Source organism: Arachis ipaensis, chromosome B4, assembly GCF_059453495.1.
Source record: "Arachis ipaensis isolate K30076 ecotype BB chromosome B4, ASM5945349v1, whole genome shotgun sequence".
In the NCBI taxonomy this organism is placed as follows: domain Eukaryota; kingdom Viridiplantae; phylum Streptophyta; class Magnoliopsida; order Fabales; family Fabaceae; genus Arachis; species Arachis ipaensis.
Window position 1 is genome coordinate 33,815,771 of NC_142439.1, and position 7,422 is coordinate 33,823,192.

A 7,422-nucleotide genomic window follows, 5' to 3' on the forward strand; every position below is an offset into this window, starting at 1 on the left:
TAAATGCAACTACCTATATGCATGTAAGTATGTATATACTATTTATACCTATATACCTATCTATAGTTTCCTATGAAGTTGGTGAAAATAAATAATCAAATTCCCAAGCAAGTATAGACAAATAGGGCAAAGCAAAGAGATAATTCAATGCAAGCAAAATCTAAAGAATTGATTCAACTCATCAAAATGGAGCAACATGCAAGAATACATGATAAGAGGTATAGAAACATAGAGTTGAGTAATTGAACCCTCACTAGGTGTGTGTACACTCTAATCACTCGGTGCCTAAGGGTCAATTCACTCAAGTCTCCTCTAATCATGTTTTCAAGGATTTGCTTTTCATCTAACAATCAACAACAAGTGATGCATGAATGTAATTATCATGAGGACTTATTAGGATTGTAATGGGGTTAGGGTCAAGGAGGGATGGATATGGCTAAGTGGACTAAAATAGTTTGAATCCTTGATTAGTTTAAGTATCCAACTCAACCTATATCAACCAAATTGAAATAAAATGCAATCCTAACCTTCCATCATTCCTTTCTCACAAACACTCATGTATGATTTATCATTCACATCACATATGCATTTCTTATTCATTTCCCTTCACTTAGGGGTAACTTTCATTCCCTTTTACGATGATGTTTTTTTTTTGAATGAAAGTAAAATACATATGGTTTTAGTAGTTCATACATGATTGTTCCCATTTTCAATGAAATACCTAAATTAAACATTTTCATTTACTACTAATGTTTCCCAAGATTTCCCCACACTTAAATGAAACATACTCCTCAACCTAAGCTAATCAATGATACAATCCAAGGTAAATCATGGTTTTCCGCTTAAGGTTGTAATGTGCTAATATCAAAAACGGTAAATAAAGCTCAAAGGGGTTAACAATGGTAGATGCAAAGGGTAGGCTATATGGGTAAAGTAAGCTTTTATCAAAGATGGCCTCAATCATGCTCAATGCAATTCAAAACATCAATCATTGGACATAAGAAATTAAGCAAAACTAAGATTACAATCATAGAAAAGATATAACATACACAATGAACAAAATTAGTGGTTAAAATGTGTAACCACTCAATATAGCTCAAAAACTCACATGGTATTTGTTATTTACTCTTCTATGTTCTATAAAGAAATCATTCAAGCAAGTTTGAAAACAATTTTCTAAATCAATTCAATAGAATGCCCTTAAAACAAAATTCTTGAAAAATTTGTTATTTTTCAACAAAATTATTTCCTATATGTATGTATGTTGTGACGAATGCAAATTTTTTTCAAACTTTCCTAGTTCTTTCCCTAATTTTCAACAAGCAAAAAGTAATAAGAACAATTAGGATCAAAATAAGCTAGGCATATGCTATTCACATCATCCAATCACAATCCATATCTATACTATATACCAAGCAATATAAATATGCAATATGTATATATAACCCATAATAAAAATTCAACACTAAAGATAAAAGCACTAACATATATACAAGCCAAAATACTAAAGTGTAGTGCAAAAGACGAAATATCATAAATATCCACAAAAGGCATAATAAAAGCTGAAAGTAAACTAAATAACAAGTATTAAGGAGAGAATGTTTACACCCAAAATATCGTAGATCCTCCCCCACACTTAAATCATGCACTGTCCTTAGTGCCAAAATAATCGAACGGGGGTGATTAACTGTGAGTAGCTCCACCGTCAGATGGTGGTGGGTGGTGATGACGGTGATACACGATAATGGCTAGGGATGTCTCTGTGGTGGTCTCAGCTGCCGGCTCCTCAACTGCCTGGTCAGCTGGCTCTGCTGCCATCTCTACTATCCGCTCAGCTCCAGCTGCCGGTTCCTTAATTCTCTGATCCACTGCCTCCTCAACCGTGGGCTTTGTCGGTCTCTGCTCAGGGGGCTCAACTGCCTGGCCAGCTTCAGCTGCTGGCTCCTTCAGTGCTGGCTCCGCAGTCTCAGCCTCAGGCTCTAGTGTATCTGGAGGAGGTGGCACAGGGTCTTTACCCTCAAACTTCGCCACTATCCACTGGAAGTGGCAAGCGTTGTGGTGCTCGAAACGGTAGAGGAGCTGAATGATCTCCCGACCCAGCTCATAAGGTGTCTGAAGTAGGGGTGTGGGTGCGGGAGCTGTAGGAGGTGCTGAGGGCTCTGCTACTGATGGAGGCTCAGTCATCTTCCTCTTCTTCTGTGGCGGTCCGTCATAGTCTTCGTATGGTAAGAATGGCTGCTTTCTGATGAAGACAGACGTCCGGTCTGTTGGGTGTCTCTCCACTCCAGATAAAGCAACTAATCTAGTGATCATCAATGGGAAGGAAATGTTGTATTTATGCTATTGGTTTACCTTCCACATTGAATCTCTGATAAGGGGAAGAACAGCGATCCTCTTCCCCTCCAGAATAGCCCAAATCAGAACTGCCACACGGATCCTAATGTGTGTGGCATGCGTGCTCGATAGAATGTAGTCGGCGATGATCTGCTGCCAGATCCTTGCCTCAGGATTTAGGTCAGTGCACACAATGCTCAATGGAACCGCACTCTCCCCTCTGTTGTACTCCCATCTGGCCTCAGGCAGGCCAATCTTTTTCAGAACCACATCCAAAGAAAGTTTGCTCATTGTCAGTTCCTTCACTATCTGAGGATAAGCGTCACGAACCAGAGGAATATGCGGAATATCTAAGAGGGCCTCTAAAGCAGTATCAGAGGTGTCTAGTGTGACACCTCTTAGAAAAATAGTTGGGATGTCCCTCTTTAGGAGATTTCCATAGAATTCCTTGACCTGGTGTTCATTAACTTCCACTGGATCAAATTCTACGAATTTCCAATGGTAAAAATTTAATCTATTAAGAATCTGGTCCGCATATTTCTCTGACAGGTTCAGCTTTCTCTCGTAGTGAAAGGCTCGCTTTTCCAGTTTCTTATATTGTTCTTGGGCTTCAGCATTAATGAATGTGTCCAGTTAGGTACTCGGAGGCGTAGGAGGAGGATGAGCCAAAGAATTGGCTTTCTTATTCCCTTTGTGAGCCAACCTGAAAAAGACAAAAATAGAGTACAACTCAGGAGAAACAGATAACAATCACAGAAAAAAGAAGAAAATAGTTAAACTATTCAAATAGGAGCCAATAAGGTAAACAACACTCAATTAAGGGAAAACATGTATAAAGCAGTCAATTGCTCAAAAAGAAGAGTATTTTCCCAAAATCAAGCGACCTAAGTAACATAAAAGAGAATGAACAACAATTAAAGCATATATATGACTTAGGTGCAACAATGCAAGTGAATTGACTTGAAAGAAATTGAGTGTTGCAATTGTGCATTAGAAATTGTAAGAGTTTGTAAAATTTGGCACAAAAGGCTATAATCAAAGCCATAGTGAAAGCATGCACATATTCATGTTGAGAAGATAAGAAATGATCACATATACATAACTTCTTGTCCAAAGCAATACTTGGTTGAAGAACAGATTGCATTGCTCAAAAACATAAAGCAACAAGTGGCTATGTATATGGTCATTGATGTTAAATACACATGAATAAGAATTTAATCAATTCACTCAAAAAAATAATGTATGTACTATTACAAATGGCACCAAACATATTTCAAAATTTATGAGTTTAAGGCTGGTTTGGTGTTTAAGCAAAGAGAAATGAGCAGTCAATACATAACTCAGCAAATTAACAGGCTAAAGGAAAATATACACAGAGTAATTAACACCAAACAAAAGAAACACAGCTATAAATTTCAAGTTCAAATTGGTGTTTAAGCATAAATTAATGCAGAGTGCACAAATAGTTCCATCTTAGGCAACATCCACCATTATCAGAAAATTGCACAAGTATAAAATTAACAATGCAAATTGGAAAGAAAATTCAAGACCCATGTTGATCAAACACAAAAGTTGAATCAAAAATCCATTCAGGCATTATATCAAGCATGTTATGTGCATCAATTAGAAACAACATTCACAGTACAAAGTAGCAGTTATCCAACCCAGAGAAATCAGAAATAATCAGCCCGTATCAGCATTCAGTCCAGAAATAGAAGTCATCTAACCTACAGCCTCCTAATTATTAAAATAGAAATTAAAAGAAGAAGTAAAAATGAAGTAAAATGAAGCAGTAAGAAATGGAACAGGGGCAGGGAACATGGGAAAGAAATGGAACCTGTAATGCAGAAGGAATGAGAAGAAACAGATAGAGAAGGAGGGTGGTGGTTGCGCGGTCGCGGCGGCACAGAAACTCGCCGCCGCTGATGGCTGTTCACCGAACTGGAAGGTGCGACTTAGGGCTTGCTGGCGCGGAGACAAGGTGCAGCGCGGTACAGAGAATATAGGAGGGGAAATGTAGAAGAAAGAGAAGGAGAAGAAAGGAAGAGAAAGAGGGGGCGACGGTGGTCGCCGGCGGTGAAGCGGTCGGACGTAGGTGATGGTTGGTGGTGCCTCAGAGAAGAAGAGAAAGGGTTGGGGGGTTTTAGAGAAGGGAAAAAGAAGAAAGGGTTAGTGACTGGGAAAACTGAACCATGAGTTCCCTTTTCAAATTAACGTTCGAAAAGTGACCTGTGCGGACACACAAGGTCGTGTGCGGGCACACACAAGGAAGAAGGAAGGGTTATGCGCTCGCACAGCAACGTGCGAGTGCTGCGGACAGAAGGGGTATCACGACCTGTGCGGACGCACAGAAGGGAAAAGAGATTGCGTTCAGACATACAGAGGGAGCGTGTGCTGCGACCAAAGGGGTTGCCAAGGTCTGTGCGGGCGCACACTTCTATGCGCGCGCACATGTGGCTCTCTTTTTTATTTTTTTTGAAGGAAGAACAGGGTGAAGTGTGCGTTTGCATGCAGGGTGTGCGGTCTCACAGAGAGAAAGGAAGGGGGGCACACACGCACAAGTCGTGTGCATGCTGTGAACAGAGGGAGTGTTTAGGGGTGTGCGTGCGCACATTATTATGCATACAGACAGAGACGGAAAAATAGGGGTACTGTGCGCACACAAGTCTGTGCGGACGCACAAGGACTCTGTTCGTGCAACAAGAATTTTGCCTCTAAGGCATCAGACTTGATATTCAAAACAAGTTTTCAAGTCCCAAAACATAATAAAACTCCCAAAACACATTATTTCACTAAAATTACCTAACAAACTTTAAAATGAAACTAACAAACCAAGCAAAATAACCAATTATTCATGAAACAAAAGCTAAAAAAGAGAAGGTTAGAAGGATATTACCATGGTGGGGTGTCTCCCACCTGGCACTTTGGTTTAAAGTCCTTAAGTTGGACTTGGTGAGGGGATCCTTGTTAGGGCGGCTTATGTTTCTACTCCTCCTTGAATCTCTACCCAAGTTTGCTCTTGATTTGACCTCCGGGGTCCCAAATAAATTGTACCAAACTCTTAAGAGACTTCAAGCTAGCAGCTAGGATCTGTAAGTGTTGATTCTTGAAATTAATACCCGGATCCCATACTTGAGTTCCTCTATCTCCATTGATATGCTTGTGCACTCCCCGGAACCACTAAATTGACTCTTGCACCAAAATTGAGCTCTAAATGTTGAGTTTTCTCCTTTGATGAACTTTCTATTTCCTTGCTAAATAACATTCTTCTCTTCACCATCCACTACTCCAAGAAGGGTTTGGAGTTGACAATCCATCTCCAAGACGGCATATTGATGCGGGTCTAGAAAGCTTGTTGAAGAAGTCTTCACCCGCTCAATTCATTCTTGCACAACTATCTTTACCACTTGGTGAATAGAATCTTCTTCAACCTCCTCTAAACCTTCCTCATCATCACTCAAGTCAAAAATTAGAGGTTGTGTGAAGTCCACATCAACATCTACTTCAAAATCTAATAAGGGAGGCTCATGAAGGTCATTGGCGGGGTTGACCAAGTTGGACAAAAAATCTTGACTGATGGAATTCTCTTGATCACTTCCTACCAACTCTTCACTTAACTCCTCTTGTGCTTCATGTTGTGACATGACATCTTCTACTTGATTTTGCAATTCTTCGCTCACTCCACACTTTTCACTTGGTTCTACATATTCATTCACTAGAATTTTTTGGTCATGGCATGAATGCAATGAAGCTAACCGGTCAAGAGTTTTTGCTACTGTAGACATGACTTGCTCTTGCTTCTTCTGGAACTCTTGTTGTTCTTGAATGAGCATGAAAAGTACTTCTTGTGTGGCTTGATCCATATGTGAAGATGAAGATTGAGGTGATGAAGATTGACAATCAAACTCATGAGGGTAAGGGCCATGGTTTTGTATGTAGTGAGGTGATGGTGTATAGAATTGGCGACTAGAAAGGTAAGTGTTTGGGTTCCATTGGGGTGCATTGTGGTGATGGTGTGAAAAAGTCATAAAGAAAATATAAATAGAAACTTACTAACAAAAGCAAATAAATAACCAAAAAGTGTTATTTACACTATTAACATATTCACAACAACCAAAAAATGTAACACTGTTTGTATTCCCCAACAACGGCGCCAAAAATTTGATGAAGATAATTTCTGTGTGGTTTGGAGTTAATCAAAACAAGAATAAATTCGTTGGTAGAATAGTCCAAACCAACAATGAATTCTCAAGATCAAATGTTAAATTCAAATCAAAATAACCGAGAGTAATTAAACCTCGGGTCGTTCTCCTTAGGAATGTAATTGAGGTGTTACGCTTCTAGTTATGGAGGAAAAAGGGGTTTTGTAATCAAAAAACAAAATATTGAAAGAACTAAACAATCAAAGAACTAAGAGATGATAAAAATTATAATTAATGCAATTAAAGAGAAGATGAGATCAAAACTAGTGAAGATGCTATGAATGCATAAAAAGCCTTGACTTGGGAATGAAAGTCTAAGAATCCTATCATTGCCATAACCACAACTATTGTAATTATAATGAATCAATCTCGCCTAGTTAACCCCAAACATCGAGGAGTATGTCAAGCAAGCATAATTGACCTTAATCCATAAGTCCTAGCTAACTTACCAAACTAGTTGATAAAAAGCTAGCGTCAATGGAAACAAGAGTCAACTAACTACCCAAGAATTACCACTAAATATCGGACATCATGACTTTAGTATCCTAGGAACTCAAACCTCAAGCCAAGGTGGGAAAATCTACTCAAAATCTAAAGTTGTTATTTTCACAAAAACCTTGTGTGCATAAAAGTGGAACATGGAAAATTGCAAAGTAAAATGGAAAACTATAACCAACTATCCACAAAACTAAATATAAACAAGCAAACAAGCATAAAGGAAACATGAAACATAAAATTCATTGATCAAAACTTCAAGAAACACAAAATTGTAAATATGAACATAGTAACTTGAACTAAAGAAAATGAAAGTAAAAGTGATGCAATTGAAGAGGAAATTGAGAGTACTTACAATTAAAGAAGAAAAATCAAAGATCAAAGCTTGCTA

General features: G+C 38.7%; 1 pseudogene; it reads right to left on the reverse strand.

Annotated features, from left to right (window-relative positions):
• Window positions 1-1,683: 1,683 nt before the first annotated feature.
• LOC148567132 (uncharacterized) lies at window positions 1,684-3,521 on the reverse strand (annotated as a pseudogene).
• Between the last annotated feature and the right edge of the window lie 3,901 nt (window positions 3,522-7,422).